General features: G+C 44.9%; 1 protein-coding gene across 1 annotated transcript in view; it reads right to left on the bottom strand.

Annotated features, from left to right (window-relative positions):
• Nucleotides 1-18,648, bottom strand: part of LOC119176719 (sodium-dependent noradrenaline transporter) — a 206,637-nt gene that overhangs the window by 175,531 nt on the left and 12,458 nt on the right. The window lies entirely within an intron of this gene.

The raw sequence follows: 18,648 nt of genomic DNA on the forward strand, positions 1-18,648 counted from the left end.
GACGCGCGGTGGAGGTCTAGACACTTCGTACGCACCTAATGGGGTCGCCCTTCACTTTTTGACTGGTATAAGCTTGGGTAACTTAATAACCGGGGATCATACGTTACGCACCCGGCAGTAAAAGCATCCGAAATGGGCTCTCTTTCTACATTTTGTCTCGCGATTTCTCGTTATTGCAGCGATCGCGGCAATGAACAAATCAGCATCTGTGCTTCGATACAAATCGCTTGAAGGTGATAAAAAGCCTAGAAATATAAAAAAGAAAGAACAAATTGGCAGCACTTCAATATGAAATGCTTCGCGTTTAAAAGAGAAAGAAACGATACATAATCCCGGAAAATGACGAAGTTCTGCGAATCGGCGTTCACAAATGGAGTCTTCTAAAGTCGTGTGTATTCGGCTATGTATGTGGAGAGCTAATGTATTTATAGTTTGCACCACGTCTCCACGAGCTTGAACTACGCTTGCTCGGGAAAAGCGCCTCATGGAGGCTTTTAATAAGCTCAGCTTATTGACGCCCGACTGATTAAATAGACTAGGAGCTCTTCGTTGGCTGTATTAAAAAGATACGTGGATGAAAAATATAATCAACAAAAGTCATTCTAAGGTTAAAGTTGTTTCAGCGGTGACAACTGTAGTGCAAATGATGCAATAAATTAAACACCCAGAAATGATTCGTGTTGACGCGAGAGTATTATCGATACAGTCTAGCGTATACATTGAAAAGCGTCTGACAAGGTGGACTTTATTTCGTTTCGCTAGTCACTTTACAATACAAACGGAGATAATATCGGAAATACATACAGCAACCAAGAATGCTTGATTTATTTTGTACACGCTATCCTAATTCTTCCTTCGTCACTCACGCGCTAATAAATGCGCTCCACCTCCATCGATGCACGATGAAGTAACTTAATCAGTGAAGTCGTGGCCATCGAATTTCACCGCCTGGCGTTCTCTAGGACACAGGTTAGATGTGCAATGTTTGGTCCCCTCACTAAATTGATGCGTCACATCGACAAGATGTTGCGCATCGCAGTCTTCGAGAGTGATAGCCGTTTTCTGTTTCTTAGAAGCTTTAAAAGTAAGTGACCGTATTTCCTATAGTTGATGTCACTGCTGTCACTCCATCGCAGCGTTTTTTTTTTTGCAAAGAAAAGGGAAAATAAAAGGTACCATGCAAAGATCGTATTAACCACATAGGTTAAAAAAGAACGACGTTATGCGTACACTATGGGAAACTAGTTTTTATTGAGCGCCATCGCAGTATCGCTGACCAATGTGCACTGCACTTTCTTCTTTTCAAAGTGTGAAGCACATTCTTCTGAAATGTATTTTTCTGAATTATTCTGAAGTTATTCGCCTGGTGCCGTGTCTTCATCAAAGGACGCATCGCCTGGCCGTGAACGTTTCGCTACAAGACAGACGCTGCGGCGGCAAGGACGTTGGCCGGGAAATTAAAAAAAAAAGTATTATGCAGAATTGCATCAACAAAATTCCACTGTACTCGCTTTTGTCGATGCCTGAATTGTAGTGAATGCAAGGTTCAGAATCAGGCACCTTCCTGTGTACGGTGGCTCTTGTGGACGTTGGCACCGCTGCGGTGGTCTGGTGGCTAAGGTACTCGGCTACTGACGCGCAGGTCGCGGGATTGAATCCCGGCTGTGGCGGCTGCATTTTAGATAGAGGCGAAAATGCTGTAGTCTCGTGTGCTCAGATTTGCTGATCATTAAAGAACGCCAGGTGGTTGAAATTTCCGGAGCCCTCCACTACGGCGTCTCTCATAATCATGTGGTGTTTTTGGGGTGTTAAACCCCACATATGAATAAACTTGTAGACGTTGTGCTTTTTTGAACATTATATTCAATCAACCAACCAATCAATCAATCAATCAACCAATTAAATAATCAATCAATCAATCAATCAATCAACCACTGTTTCTTTCACTCCTTTCCTTCTTCTAAGTGTGTCACGATGCACATTCGTCCCCCGTCACCTTGACTTGTGTACCGGGCACGCAGAGCACTCCTTATTTGGCGGAACAATAAATTTTCTATCATCATCTTCGTCGCTAAGCAATGCATCAACGAAGTAATTGTTTATAAGTCACAGCCTCCGTAATTATATCCACCGGCTTTCCTGCTGGAAATTGCGTTATTCCGGCCGTAGCGGCCACACTTTCGATGGAGGCTAAAATGCTCGAGGCACATGTACTACTATTCAGGGGGCCCCTCACAGAACCCTCGGTGGTGCAAATTTCCGTAGTTCTCCGCCTTATAATCATATCGTGGTCTTGGGACGTGTAACCTCAACAATTATTATTATTCTCGCATTGAGATTAGCGTCGGAATGCTCAGGCGTCCGTGGCAGCGTTCATGGCGTGTCAAACGTAGTTCTCAACTCACATGCCGAGCGCCCATTTCGAACCCTTGTCCAGCGCAGCCGAGACCAACCGACGAGGCGCTATGAGTGCGACGGAATTGTCTAGGAAAGGCAAGCAAACGACTGGCGCAGATGGCGCAGATCGGGCACTGTGACGCAATATCGAGTCACTGCAGAGAGGCGTACAGAAAGCGAAAGGCCAAATGGAAAGGTTCCCGCAGCCAAGGACAAGAATGGGATCGAAGAGAGGTGGAGGCGCTTGTGACGTCCTTCGCAGTCCGATATAAAGTGAGCTCACGCTCATATTAATAAAGCCTGCCCAATGAGAGGAAGTCGAACGATAAGGAGTGCAAGCACAAAGGTATTGAAAGCAAATATATGGGGCTACCGAAAGGCCGCGGAATCACGCATGAAGGAAACCAGTGGTTGGTTGTTATTTTTGCACTCGAGCGTTTCACAATACAATATGTAGTGTCATATACTTCCTGCTTTCTTTCAGATAAAAGAAACGCACATTTTAGAGTAATCATAACAATAAAACAAAACAAAAGTAGAGTGAGGAATACAGTGAAGCAGCCAAAACCAACAAAAAGCCACAGCTATGCGCGCACTATAAATATGCAAGTTTCTTTACCCAACGCCGTCATCACGTTCTTCGCTAATATCTTGCAACCGAAATGCAGGTTCTATAGGATTATATCATTGCAGAGGGTACATTATTGAATTGTCGCAAATTATTTATGTGTTTCGCCTGTCCTCTTGTTTCTTATGCGACAAAAGAGTCCGCGTACACATAGCGGGCGCCACCGATCTGCCCGACAATGGAAGGAGAGCATCCCCGTCCCTGCGGCACAGTCAGCACGTGTCGAGAAGAATTGCTTCAAGATTACGCCGTGAACTGCTGACGGAGAATATGAAGGGATATTTAAAGCTCTTGAACACCCTCTAAGACACGTGCTAACACTTTGGTGCTAGTCGAATACTGTTAACACATCTGAATTATTATGGTGTAAGCTGACAGGTGTACGTAGGTGTATATAAAATGTTTTACACTGCCTGAATTAATCTGTGTTTATTGCCTTTTCTGTGAACTTTTATTCCTGACTCTGCCATTGGACTGCACCAGTGATCACTGGCGCACCAAAGGTTTGACTGTCCATACTTTCGTAGGACGTTTTGGAGTTCGGATACGTTAATCCCTCTTGGAATCAGCCCGGCGACTGCATCCCATTCTCGGGCTGCGACAAATGTGCAGGTGGCTCATTATAGAAGAAACTTCCGTAGACTTTCCCTCCTCCTTAACCAATCTCTTTACCTCACCGCATCCACTACACACGTTTCTTTAAAATACTTCATTACATAGTAAAGCGGTGGATATTTTGTTTAAAGTACAGCCCAACATAATCGGCGCAACCCCCATGGTGAATGCGCCCGAAGCGTCATAAAAGAATCACAAAGAGGATTCATGCACGGCGTTTGTTGTTTTCGCGTGTGAAGTCAACCTGCGCTGGACTTGACGGCGAGCGGCTCGGATAAAGCCTTCAGCAAACTGACGCACCCTTTTCAAAGAGACTTTAGCCTGCCTCGGAGATGTGTACCGTTGGTGTTTAGAGACGCTCCGGCGGGAGCAGCGCGGGATTTTACCTGTCCCAGCTGCCAAGAACAGAAGCAGCCGCGAGAGGCGGCCCGCGGAAGAAATAAATGCGAGACAACGCACGTGGAAGGCCAGATGCATAAGAACACAGATCGCCCGGCAGGCCCGCGCCCTGTCTCGGAACATTCACGCGTTGCTGCCGAACTTACTCATCCGTCCCGCCAATCCATGTTGCGGGCCCACTCGTCCCTCACTTTTTCTCTTTCGTCTTTATCGAGCCGTTTAAGGGACAGTAAGAGCATCGACGCGATTCGTGCGTTTGGCGTTTTTTTGCCACTTCACATTTCATCATGCGATTCACTCGTGAAGAAGGGAAATTTAAATCGGTATAAAGAAATACCACGCGAGCAGAGGTAGAATATTCTAGCTTTTTCGCCGGCACTTTGGTATTGCTGGTGCTCCTTGCAGGCGCGCGCGAGAATCTCGGCATACGCGGGCTGACAGGCACCGAGACGTGGCAGCAGCGCGAAAGGCCTCGTGAGCACGCCTGCTCCGCAGTCGAGAGGCGTGCGTCGCGTTTATGCGATGAGGGCACGAATGACGAGCAAACACAACTTTGAGCGATGCGAAATGCACGTTCTTTTTTTTTCCCTCCCCTTTACGATCTTTCCTTAAACTAAAGGAAAATATATTTCTTGATTCGACGTTATTCGGGTGCGTCGGAATACTTGACAATGGCGTCGGTAGAACGTTAGGCCTGTAAGGACTATATCTTATCGGTGTATACTGTGGTCAAACGCTGTCCATCCCGATGAGTGTACGGGGAAGGGACCGTGCTCTTTATTTATGTGTATTTTTTAACATGGGCGCCACCGCAGTGGTCTAGTGGCTAGGGTGCTCGGCGGCTGACCCGCATGTCGCGGGATCGAAGAAGGGCTGCGGCGGCTGCATTTCCGATGGAGGTGGAAATGTTGTACGGCACGTGTGCTCAAATTTGGGTGCACGTTAAATAACCCCAGGTGGCCGAAATTCCCGGAGCCCTGCACTACGGCGGCTCTCATAATCATATGGTGGTTTTGGGCCGTTAAACACCACATATCAATCGAATATTTTTTGACAAGGTCAACTTGAGACCGACAACAGAAGGAGTGCAGGCCTGCATATGGAAAGACACGCATGATGCCGTTGTCATGGCAAATCGAAATACAGAGTGCTCCGAGATGTGTCCTATAAAGGAATACAAATATGTCGTCATTCTATGTTCGTATTTTAACTCGAAAAAAAAAAAGAGAGCTCGCTACGTAGAAATTCCGGTGTCGGCATCGTTTTCGTTGGCTGTGGGCGAAAAATCAGATTTGTACGTGAGGGAAAAATCTAGAAACTTGCAAATACACTAAATAATAAAATACTTTCGGTTCAAGCGAGAATTGAGCGCAAGCCTTCTGCGTGGCAAGCAGGTGTTCTACTATAGAGTGATGCCATTGCTTGAAACTGGTTCGAAAAAAAAACTACATATATATAATTGTCACGTGGTATAGAAGGAGTCTTCTTTAACGCAAAATGGGTGGCAGGAGCATATAGTCGCGCCATGCGTCAGAACATGTGAATCGCGCTACGAGCGGGTGTTTTAAAGGTTCGCCCAGTACAAAAACCTCAGACATGTTTACTTACCATCATCTGCAAAAGCATCAACAATGTGAGCAGCCTGCGTGGGTTCGCGTGTTGCCTTACGGACGCGTATTAAGCGCTTCGCAGATTCGCCAGACGAATAACGGAAAAGTGACCCTCCACGGTGGGGCTCTCGGCTGGTGACCCGCAGGTCGCAGGGTAGAATCCCGGCAGTCCCATTTTCGGTGTAGGCGAAAATGCTTGAGGCCCGTGTGCTTAGATTAAATTTAGGGGCACCTTGAAAAACTCCATGAGATGGAAATTTTCGGAGCCCCCTCCAGTACGGCGTCTCTCATAATCATATGAACGTTAAACCCCAACAATGACTATTAGAACAACAGCGAAGTAGGCACTTAGCAACAGAGCTTGCAATAGCCATTTCAAGATGAGTTGAAACGGCCAAAGTCAAGTGTGCAGTCGTTTGTTCACTTGCAGCATGGTTGAGGCATCAAGTGAGAACCAAAGCGAGGCTAGCAATTGAGCAAGTGATGAGAACGGGTCCTATTGCGCTAACGCGTTCTACTCTTGAAGGCGAAGCTCAAGTGTCCTCCAAGGATTTTTTTTTGTTTCATTGAAAAGACATACTTTTTGTAATTTGAAAGGCAACGCTTCAAGCACTGATTGATATGTGGGGTTTAACGTCCCAAAACCACCATATGATTATGAGAGACGCCGTAGTGGAGGGCTCTGGAAATTTCGACCACCTGGGGTTCTTTAACGTGCACTCAAATCTGAGCACACGGGCCTACAACATTTCCGCCTCCATCGGAAATGCAGCCGCCACAGCCGGGATTCGATCCCGCGACCTGCGGGTCAGCAGCCTATAGTCACTATAGTACCCTATAGCCACTAGACCACCGCGGCGGGGCGGTTCAAGCACTATCGAGCACGCTTGACTGAAAACTTTACTGTATACAGTTCAGTGAATCTGAATCCGGTTTCGTCAAGAAGCTTTCGTATACCAGAAGCCGGTATCAGCCCGCCGATCGCGACAATAACGAAGCCGGAGGGTCCCTCGAACCAGTGACCAAGCGGGAGAAGAAATAGCATCGGAAGATCGGTCAACCGATTACGACACGCGGAGACCGAATTTTCGCAACGATTTGGCTCTCACCGATTCGAATAATGTGAGAGTTTTAGTATATCGAGCAACAGCGAACGCAAAGATTTAACGTTAGCGTGAGCGTTGCGTGCCCCAAACTGAGCGTGCGCTCAGTAGCCTGAACGCAGCCTGAACTCTTACAGACGAACGCTATTTCTGGCATATAGCGTTAAACGCTAACGGACGCAAGAGATCCTGTACGTAGGGCAAGATGGCGGTGCCTGTTGAAGCGAGAGCCATCCACTTCAGACCTTTATAGTCGCCAGCCTGCATTTTTAAACTCATTCAGACCCAAATACTGGTCATATTTGATTTAGATTTTAGCAATAAGGCTTTGCCAGAGGTGTTTTTTTATTCATGTGGTGGTCTTGGAACGTTAAGCCCCAAATATCAATCAATTAAGAATTGAGTTTTTGAGATACATACTCGATTTGGGGTGCAGAAAGCTTCAAAAATTTTTCTAGAAAGTTCGCTCATGTTTTCGGTAGCAACGCATGCAAGATGATGACGCTGTACTCATTAGATTGTTTCCAAAAGGCGAATTCGGCCACAAGTCAAGCTTAAAGCCCCTCCATCGCGTCTACTGCCGACTGAAAACGGATGGAGGGGCTTTAGTCAAGCTGAGCCAGGTGATATGGGTCTTGACAACTACTCGAAGCAACACCAAATGAAACGTGGCCCCGAGACGCAGCAACGGTGAGTTCGGGTCAACTCGATTTAGGGGCGCACTTGAGGTTTCTACATTGCATATAGTGTCTTTAGAACTATAGATGGTTCCGTAGGTGCTTGCTTTTGCGTTAGCGGCAATGCCTTCCGCTGTAGACTAAAGACCACCAGTTTGCAGGCAGCGTATTCCGTTTTAGCCTTAGCGCTGAGACGGACGCTAACGTAAGCGATATATATATATATATATATATATATATATATATATATATATATATATATATATATATACTAAAAATCTCTATTTATTGTAATGCATTCAACCACACGTGTGGTCAATCCTGGGAAAAACGAGAACGCACTTTTTAGTTCGCGCGAACACTAAAACATGCATGCGAGAATTAAGCACGGAAACTGAGTTAAGCTGTATAAAAATAACATATGCACTCCCGGAGCATCAGAAAAAATTAATTAAGGCAGTCTCGCACTACAGTAGTTCCAAGCATGAATTAGGTGCGGAGCTTTTCTTGTTTCTCTTTTTTCTGTCTTTTTGTTTTATTTGTTTTTCTTTCTTGCTCTTCATATTTGTCTTCATGTTTTGTTCCTTTATCTCTCTTTCTATATTGCGCTTTCTTGCTCTTTTTTTTTTGTATGCGTGCTTTCGCCTGCGTTACGTCAAGCGCACTAGTTGTTTTTTATGGTGATGAGTGACCACCAGGAAGGGCACTTCTCCTTGACGCTCCGTATGCCACGCATATATAGGAATTCACACAAGGTAACGACGGCCGATTACCATAGCACATAACAGCATACGACCGCCTGGATCACTCAATTGCTCGACGCATAGAATCAATCTTACCTTGAGCTGACACTTGGTAAGCCACACTTTGAGTTCTCGCAACAGCGTTATTGAAGCGACGTATCTTTAGCGCGAACTTCAGTTTGGTCGGTCTGTAATTGAAAGATGGTGGTTATAACGTCTAGACCTACATGCGCGACTATCAGTAAGGGATTTCGGAAGTTTCTTAAATCTAACGGCAGCCCAAATAGGGAGTCATTCGAAAACCATGACGTCACTTTGACGTATACCGGCGCAACAGTTTTCCCGGGAAATGCTACAAATCACAGTTTGGCGTTTCGTTTTCATTGCTAAGACTCAGCCTGCTCCAATCTAAGTGATCAAAGCACTAAAGAAATTTTTGCCAGTTTTGTGACAATTAGGTGTCCCTATTGTTCCATTTAGCTATATTTACACGGCCGCCATATACTTCTGTCCCATTTCTAAAATTCGTGTCGAATAAATTTTGCACTCTATTATTGACGGCACACAAAATATGAGAACATGAATCCTTACTAATAAGCGTCTGTATTGTCGTCGCAAACAGTAATACAGGTATACAAGACATTTCTGAATGGCGACAGAGTGTGCTGTAAGGCAAAACGAGTGCGTACTTTAGGCTCGGTCTTCAAACTAGCGACTTCTGTGGCAGAGTGAAAGTGGGCAATATCAGCTGCAGTATCATTGTACGCTTTGTGTAAACAGACACGCGCGGAACTTTGGTGGTGCTGCGACATCACCGGAACATTACTTCGCAAGACGACGGCTGCCGGAACTCACGTCGTGCTGCACACTTCGAAATCACGGGCATTCACTGCGTGACATGCGTCAGCTGTACTTTGAAGTTGGCGTCACAATCTGGAAGTCATTGAAAAACTCTCTCGCTTCTACAGAGCTGTAACGTGCGTTATTCCACGCGCGTTGAACAAGTAAACGCCGACTTTGAGTCATTAGTCGGGACTGTTTAAATGAACGTCTTGTTTGCCAGATTTGAACTTCATTTTTACAGAAGTAAGATTTGATTTCATTCAGAACCTAGATTCGATCTTTCAGGTGCAAGTTTTATACGGCGTATACGTGATAACGTGTTCAGCGAGGTTGATTTGGTTGGCAGGTCTCAGGGTCGCGATGCTGTTGTGTGCAGCACAATCATGCAGATGAAGAAACCACTACCCGACTACGAGTAGCGTCGTAGTGGAATACTCTGGTGTAACACCTAAGACTTCATGAACAGTTCGTATCACAGAATAGCTACAGATCTGCGCAAGCTTTATGATTTTTACCAACGTCAATCAATACAGGCATATGTGCATTGCATTTCGAGGAAGTTATGAGTTTCGTTCCTAGGAGACATTGCTTTCACTATTTTTGTAGGCAATCAGTGCCACTTTACCCCCCCCCCTCCCCTTTTTTAGACTTCTTTTGTCAGGCTAATTTTTCACCGCAGCAAACAAATACGCGGTTGAGCTATGGGGCTGTAGGAGGCACCATCTTCATCAAACGTCGGAGCGAAACTCATGCTTATATCTAAACATCTCTGAACAATTAACGGCGGCGTGTAAAAATAAACTACGGTCGATAACTTGCGTGTCAACATCTGATGACACGTTGCTCGAAGTTTTCTTAACGATGCCTACGCCTTCAACTTACCGCGTAGAAATTTTAAATGGGTCAATAATGGGGCCAAATAAAAAAATAGTGCGTACATACTGAGTGCCTCTGGGGCAGAGTATAGCGATGCACGAATTGTAAAAATATTGCCCACCGTTCTTGCGCGGACTGCGCGCAAGCTCACAGCAACGCACGTATTATACTGTGTCTGAGTTCATATGAACCTGAAGATGCAGTCACAATGTATCGATGCACCGCACGCCGCTATGTACTCTCATACCATTTGTGCAATGCGAATAAGATTGACATGGGCATATCATCTGAAATTACGAATACAGGTCACATATCCAAGACCCATGTTCGTAAAGCTGAGCACTCGTAAGTGTGACTGTTCGCCGCCTTCGCTAATTGTATGAGTGTCATCAACCTTTTTCTAGATTTCTATCTTGAAAACAGATCTAGCGTGAGAAAACATTAAACACAATCGTCGTATTTCAAGTATTGTTATAGCAAAAGGCATCCAGCTTATAATAAAAGGCACCGATGCGAACTGAAATCTCCATAAATCCAGGCCCTGTTTACATTTTGCAACGTGTTTCTTTTTTTTTACGACACACATTCCTTCATTGTAAGAAAATGTTTCCGTTTCAAATGCTAGGATCCATCCCGCACAATAAAAGGATAGAGAGACAGTTATTTTAATGGAGAGCTGGAGAAGATTACCGAGCTTTTCACCTGACATGCTACTCTGCAGGTTCTGGGTGATGACTATGATATATACAGTGATGACTATGATATATACACATAACACATACAGTCACACACACGCACTACACTACTGACGACGTTTCCGATTCAGGCCTGTGGCCCGTAAGAATGTCAGCAGCACTTTGGGGGCATGTAACACACTAGAGCTGTTCTGTCATGGGCCTAAAATATCTGTCAAGTAGGTTTGTGTCCCGTTGTAGTTCTAAGGCCATCTTCAGAGAATGTCTCCCCTATGCGTATATCCTGCACTTACAGAGTACGTGGTTGATGTCTTCTACAACGTTACATTGGACACACAATGATGATTCTCGCGCAATAAAATAATTCTCACCCGTGTCTCCTTGATAACTTCTTAATTTTGTCTTATACTTAATATGTAACTCGCACAACTTAAAAGCCATTTTCAAATTTAGAAATGAGTGACAACCGGCGCGAGTCTTTAACGTTCATTTATACTCCTGATTGAGGTGTCGGCAGACGACAAAATAGGCTGTTAATGAGCAGTCTCAAAGGCGCCTTTCACGTGGTGCCGAATAAAACCTTACGAAAAGGTAATTAAGTGGTGCAAAGTCTACGGGCACACATTTATGTTTGTTTCTGTGCATTTTTGAATCACGCTATTTAGTTGTGTAGTTACGTAATGCAACTCATCTGCAAAAACCGTCCACACTTTGATATGGAAAGAAACGGGAGACGTACGAAAAAGAGGCGTACCAGGACAGGTGCTGTGTGTCTCCTGTTCGCGTCGCCACTTCTTTAGCCCTCCCTGGTTCCCTATCAAGTATGCATCAACTTGCCCAAAATGTGGCTTACATACGTCAACATCTGCACATGTTGTCGGATTGATTCTTGTCATTGCGAGTGGTTCTGCTATGTGCGCGTATTCCAGCGTCATCAAGCTCGCTCCTGTGTTCTCTTCAACAGATGTGCACAATTGCGCCAATGGACTGTTCTAACGTCTTCGGTGTTTCCTGGCGCTTTTCGGGCTTTTATTTCATGATCACCCTACGGCGAGGAGATGCCTAGCACCACCAAAGGCTCCACTCTCAAATCAATAAAAAAAGAGACAAAAACACTGCCCGTGCACACCTTTGACGTCTTGTAGTCGATGCAGTTTTCGCTTAGACACTACGATAAGTACAGACTGTCTTGGAACAACGAAACCTAAGTATAAAGATGCGATTTTAAGGTGAAAACTTCCGCGCAAATCAGTACAAACCACAAAGAACACACGAGTAAAGCACTGGCGCTGCACATGCAAATCGTCTTCACAGCTCCGCTGAATGTGTACGACTTTTTTTCGAGTTTTCCTTATTTCGCTATAGATACTTAGGGACCGTATATCTGCAGACATGGTCTCCTCTAGTCACGCCATAACCCACAGAATGCAAATTGCACACTTTGATTTTATGATATACGAGGCACAATAGTTTCAAAAAGACATGTAGTATGTATGTCTCGACGGTGGTGATGACTCAGCATCGGCGAAGAGTGTACCTCTGTATTCTGGCATCAGCGTCGCTGATACGCTGCTTGGGCAACTTGTTTAGCAGCAACCATGGCCGAATCACTTCTGTCGGTTGCATCACTGCCTGCTCACAAAGATCTAATAATTTAATGGTTGTTGGAGTTTTCAGTAACAAATCAGCTTGGTCAAAAACCTTGTTAATAAGAAAACCACGATATGATTGTCAGGGAGGGCTCCGGAAATTTTGAACAGCTGGGGTTCTTTAACGTGCACCAAGAAAAAAGCACACGGGCCTCATGCATTTTCACTGCCATCGAAATCTTCTAGTCTAGAACCATTCATCCTGGCAGCGAGTTGTCGTTACACGTGTTGGTGCTTCTTCATTTCACGCACACTGTGCGATGCGCACCGATAGCGACCAGTGGCATGAAAAATGCGTGCAACACAGGGATATTCAGAATAGGGACCTCGTAATATGCACTGTACAACAAAAAAGGAGGAAAACGAGAAGTGTCGGCGTCCCCGCCTTAGTCAGGCAGAGGGCGGTAACCCATTTGATGTCTTCAATATCTTCAATAATTACCGACCACTATACTGAACTTTTTGCTAAGTTCGTTACAAAAGGACGGATTACTCAGTGGAGGGGTAGCAAGATTCACAATCTAGCAGAACTATGGTAAGCCCTGGTTTTCATCGCACAAGATGTTAGTATAACTAAAGTTCATGGATGACCTATAGGGAAGGAGCGAATAACAATGCTTAACATTATTGCTATTTGCCGTGTAAACGAATTGCCCAAAGCTTGAATTGTGGTTGACTACATAATATATAATTTTGTCCCCCTAGCTAGATATCTATTCTTGAACAAAAATACAGCAAACGTCAACGGGCCAATAAGACTATGTCACAGCACAACTTTCTCAACGCAGTTTGCAGGTCCGCGCATACATGCAGATTGATTTCGCAACTTCGCGTAAAACAATCAGGCTGTCTTCAATGCAATCTTTTTTTTATTCCGTTGCTAGCTCTAATTACATTATCGGCTGCTGTGGCTGCTAATATGTCGATAGACAAAAGAAAGAAAATAAACGCGATGACAGCCCTTCAAGAAGGCGAGAGAGAGGTCAATAATGTCGCAAAAGTAAGCGAGAACTGCATGCACCGTTAAGTGATCGGAACTCCGAAATCACTGAAGTTCATGTCAGTTAGCGGAAAACAGATTTTATAAATCTTTTCAGCTCCAGCTGCTTCGTATTCATCTCTTCGGTGCTTGATAAATAACGACGTGCACATTAAGGTACCACGGCGTTGCCACACTTTTGTTTAAAAAAATGTGTTCTCGTTATGATTTTTCACGATAGCATTGCCTTGTCGAGTTGAGGAACGCTGCACAATTGCTTTGGTCCTCCATCTAAAACTTGTGCCGGAGAGTTATAATAATGCAAGCAGCAGAGAGAACTATTGTCCCAGACCCTGTGTCAAACTATAATTAAATCACGTCGTTCCTTTTCCAGTAGTGTATGCCAAGACGCTGAGCAGCTTTTCACAAGATAAAATACAGAACCGCACTATGCGTTCTTCGCAGTCAACGTAAATGCGTTGGTTGTGCTCACCACCCACGACAATGAGCGGCTGGTGATGGAATTCGGTGAAGTGTCCGCAAAAGCTAAAATCGTATGTTCTTTTATTTATTTTTTTGTTTCGCCGAGTTCCTAAATGAGGCCATGCCTGATGTTGACGCAACGAACGCTAGTACAGAGACTGCGAGAAACATAAGTTTCTTCTTACAAACCTGATTTCCGAAAATGTCCATGATGTATGAAATGATAATAAGAACTAACAGCATATGGTACATAATGCTACATAAGCTTGTCGTCAGCGTCCTTTACATCGTCCTGTGGGGTGAAGGCTTTTCGCGATGTGACGCAAAAACATTTTGCAAACAGAACTTTCCAGTAGTCAGTTTCCCGGTTACCTGCGCCAAGTAACTTTATGTTTTTGTATTACAAAAGTGTACATGTCAGGACTCGTTTCCTTTGTTATGCACAACATATTGACAACTAACAGACAATCATGCCAGGGAAAGTATAGGGGATGGGATAAGAAGTAACTGTAATGTAGATGTGAAGAAAGAAAGTGGGCGAAAAGATAACTTGCCACTGGCAGGGTCCGAACGTGCGACCTTCGAATAGAGCGTCCGATGCTCTACCACTAAGCTACGGTAGCGGTCATCCCCCCCTCTACTTCATGGGGTATATGTGTGCATTTGAGCGTGGAAGCATCAGTCAGTGCCATCTATTATAGTTCTCACAAATTTCTGTTTTTGTGCAGTAAATAGAACACCGTTCCACTCACTGCTACAGGACACTTAAAGCGGTCATGTACCATTTTTTAAGTGATTATCGAATGACCCCAGTATCGGAGTTTTTTGCCTTACGAATCGACTGCGGCAAAAATTTTTCGAATCCGTCAAGGAGTGGGGTTACGTAGGATTTGTCGCGCACTTTAAGCGCTTTCTCTCTTCCGTCACGGCGAGCGGGCTGGAAGCTTCTCGGTCAGGGATACGACTCGAGCCTTCATCGGATCGGATGAAGAGTTACGTCAACGCGTACCTTGAGTGCGCGTGATGGAACGCGATCGCTCTCTCCCGTCAGAATTCTTGTGCACGAGTGTGGCTCACTGTTCACAGGCTAAGTTGGCAGACTATGGAGTGCAGTGCTTGCACGAAGCGCCACCCCGTGACCAGAAGCGTGTTTGTTCTAAACGCCGCACTTTGTTTCTGTTGGATATTGACCAGTGACATGCCAGCCGCTGTTCGACGTCACACAGCAGGCGGCAGCAGCTCCTAAGCGAGTGAGGACGGGCATCTGTAAGGAAAGAGGCAGCCGAAGAAATGGCTTGTAAGCTTTACTTACCGCACATGGCTGCAAGATTTGGCTGAGATCATAGGTGGGCGCACAGGAAGGGGGTTGATGCGCAAAATTTTACCTTTGCATAAACACGGACATGGGCAACACCACGCATGCCAACAGCTGACATGTTTATAGCAGTGTCTGCAATTTGTCGGATGTATTTCTTACCTGATCGAGGGGTGATTCATCCTCACCTTCAGAGTTTTGAATTTCTAATAGAGCTCAAGTAAGAAATGCAAGTGGAGAGACGACCGTGGTCTACATGTTGCACAGCAACGCAGTGCTCCGTTCACTATCGTTTGTGATGACCACTTTCCCATCCAGCTCAGCAGCCCATGTACATATATTTGCATGCCCAGGCTGCAGTAGGCCGCGACTGTGAATGAACCTCACTGAACGGGCAGACGCACCTAACAAATTCCCGTGCACAATAATTATCTCCCGCCATATTTATGGGCGCATTTATAGTAGACATACAGCCCTGCAGCTTGCGTATAGCTGATAAAAACCTTCATCAAAGCTTCATTAACGACTAGCCCAACTATAGGCGTAATTCACAAAGATTTTCGTACGCATTGCTTTTTACCATTGGCTGCTCCCCTTCCCCATTAATGCGTCCAGCATCAGCCCTGGCTGATAGCATCGCTTACAAACAATTCTCAGTTGAGAGTTCGCGTGCTAGCGTAGGTATGTGGCTGTGTATGAATACAGACCCTATATATAGGCCAGGGCACGCTGTACAAAATAAGTACGGGGAATAGAACGTACAACTGCATAATTCACCTGTTCCCAAGGTCAACTATACATTTGTCCAAATAGCCTGCTGATCTGAGAAGAACTTAATGATTCACGTGCTAACACTATTAGCCCGCCACTGTGACACCCTGATGCCTACACCACTCAACTTAAGGCTGCCCACCGAACTTGAGATCAACAGTATTCAATGTTAAATACCTACTCATTCGATATCATAAAACCACATGCTATAGCAACACAGTCATGGAGCACAGGTGGTAAACGACAGAGGCGCATCCGTGGTAGCAGACAGGTTATTTTACGATACTTCATTGCCAAACTCGCGATTAACAAGGACGTCTCCATAAATCTTGTTCGTTATCTGTGCTTATATTGGAAGCATTATGAAAGGTCATATTTGACGGCAACTTCCATCCGTACGGCTCTGTTTTAGCGAGTCTGTGCCGACATGTTCGTAAGCGAAGTTGTTGCTATTTCATCTAATGCTACGTTTATGGGGCATGTTTCTGGAAATAACTTAGCTTCTATACTTCGAGTACATCTCATTTGCAAGTTGATGAACTTGATGACAGTTGGAGTCTTGATATGGGCTCACGAAAAACAAATAACCACTGACTTTTTTGAAGACGTTTAACCTTGAATTTCCCGTACATATAAGATCGTCTGAATTCCGAGCACAGGCACATTGATCGGATTGTTCTCCACTCTGACACATGAGCGCAATAAACGTGAGAAGTACCAGTCTTGTAAGGATACGTATAGTATTGTGCAAAACTTTTTTTCTTCTCTCGGTCTTCTTTGCCATGGCTTCCTTCTCTTTGGAGTGCGTGCGCGCATCCCGAGTTTGCTCCTGTCGGGCGCCCTGCGCAGCTGCTCCGATTCGGGACGCCAGCGTGACACAGATTCCTGCCGCCCTTTGACGTCAGCGGAGACGGCGCCCGAAGAGAAGAAGACGCCAAGCGACAACTCTGCTCGCGTTCCTGTTCACTAGTTGTTCATAGGGTATCAGGAATACATGCGCCAAGTTCCGCGAGATGCATCGTTCGAGAGTCGGGGCAAATTTTGCTTTTTAGCCTGAAAGGCCATGTAGCTGTTAGACAGGCTCCGTTATGCATTGCCATGCGGTGAATGTGTTTTCTTTCCCTCCTCCCTCTATCTCTCTCTCTCTCTCTCTCTCAGTTACCTGACCTCGGCGAGGGTCTTTTCTTTTATTATTGTTTTCTGTATCACTGAAACGTCTTCGACCGACAAGATATACCACTGGCGATGTGATATCAGAAAAAAAAGATAAAACTATAATCGACCCGTGTCACGGTTGTGTCGTCTCACCGGTGTCTTCGCAAGTTTTTACCATATAAATTGCACTTTTCCAGCGTCAGCACCTTCACGCCTGCTACCGATCTGTTTGCTTTATTCTTTTTTATTTTTGCTCACTGAACGAGCAGCGAAATCCCTACACGCAAGAACGAGGGATACCAAGCGAAGTTTGGCCGAAATATAGCTATACGCATACCTTTGAAGAAATTCAAGAAGTAGGGCAAGCGTGATGCCGCTAAATTATCGACAGATGCGCAGGGAGCCCGAGTTACAAGCCCAAGAACGCGTTATGCAACGCATGAAAGCGTATTCTTACTTTTCGCTCTCTCAATGTGCGGACCATTATTAATATAAATGTGACCTTGAAGTTCCTGGAGCTCGAGTGAGTCGACCTATCCTACGTGTTGTTATTGATGCTTTTTTTTTCTCCGAACTTCCGGGAATTCGGTCGCCGTTGATGTCTTCGCAAAAGTTGTGCCATGGACTTCGATGCCGCGCAGTCGAAGCGTGAAAACGAGAACATGGCTTGAAATTAGGGATATTTTTGCCACATTGCACTTATGCATGCGTATCTTTCTTGAGCTACATTCAGGATTAGAATCTGAAGACGCCGATCATCTCGGCAGGTATATAGTTTCAAACGCTCTTGAAAACTTTTACTAAGCGTATATGCACTTCGGTGGTGTTTGTGCCTCTCGAAAATTTTTATGTATTCATTTCTGATACATTGATGTGTGTGTGTTGTGTGTGTATGTTTTACCATGAATTTTACATAAACTGGCAAACGAGAATGCCGTTCGTTGCTCTTTTGAGCGAAGCGACTTCAGGACAATATACCCCAGATGTTCTTTTGAAGCGCAGCATTTACTTGAATGTAACGCAAGGTTTTTTTTTAACTAATTGTTATACCCAAAGTGAACCCTCGTGTTAGAAGTAAATACCTAAATGGCTATACTTTCTTCTTGGACACAATGAATAGTCCCCCCTCCCATTAAAATATTGGCCGCGTCACAATCGAGTACATATCATATATGCACTATAGAAAAGTGAAGATATACGTTGAAATATTTTCGCAGTCTGGTACGCTTGTCATTCGGCGATAAAAGTTGGTTTTGGATCTCTCGTAGCTAAAAACATTGTTCAAAGCCGCGTAGTTCTCTAATAATATTTTTATCTGCAAGTTAACGTCTAAAAACCAAAATACGATATTATGAGTGATGACGTGGTGGAGAGCTCCGGAAATTTTGACCATCTGCTGTTCTGTAACATGCACTGATATCGTACAGTGCACGGAGCTCCAGTATTTCGACTCTATCGAAATGCTACGGCCAGGATCGAAACTGCGACCCTCGGGTCAGCTGCCAAGTATACCGTAACCACCGCGGCGGATTTTTTACGTCGTGCTCCATTTGCTCACGATCATTTCAGAGCTCGACGCTTCAGAAAACGTTTATCATTCCCACGTACCAAACCACAATTCCTTGGCTTAGGAAATTGGTGAAGAAACACTTTTCGGTTGTTGACAATTTCTCAAACGTTAGGATGAAATGCGTGACACCGGGCCATCTA

The sequence above is a fragment of the Rhipicephalus microplus genome, chromosome X (genome assembly GCF_043290135.1).
Source record: "Rhipicephalus microplus isolate Deutch F79 chromosome X, USDA_Rmic, whole genome shotgun sequence".
NCBI lineage: Eukaryota > Metazoa > Arthropoda > Arachnida > Ixodida > Ixodidae > Rhipicephalus > Rhipicephalus microplus.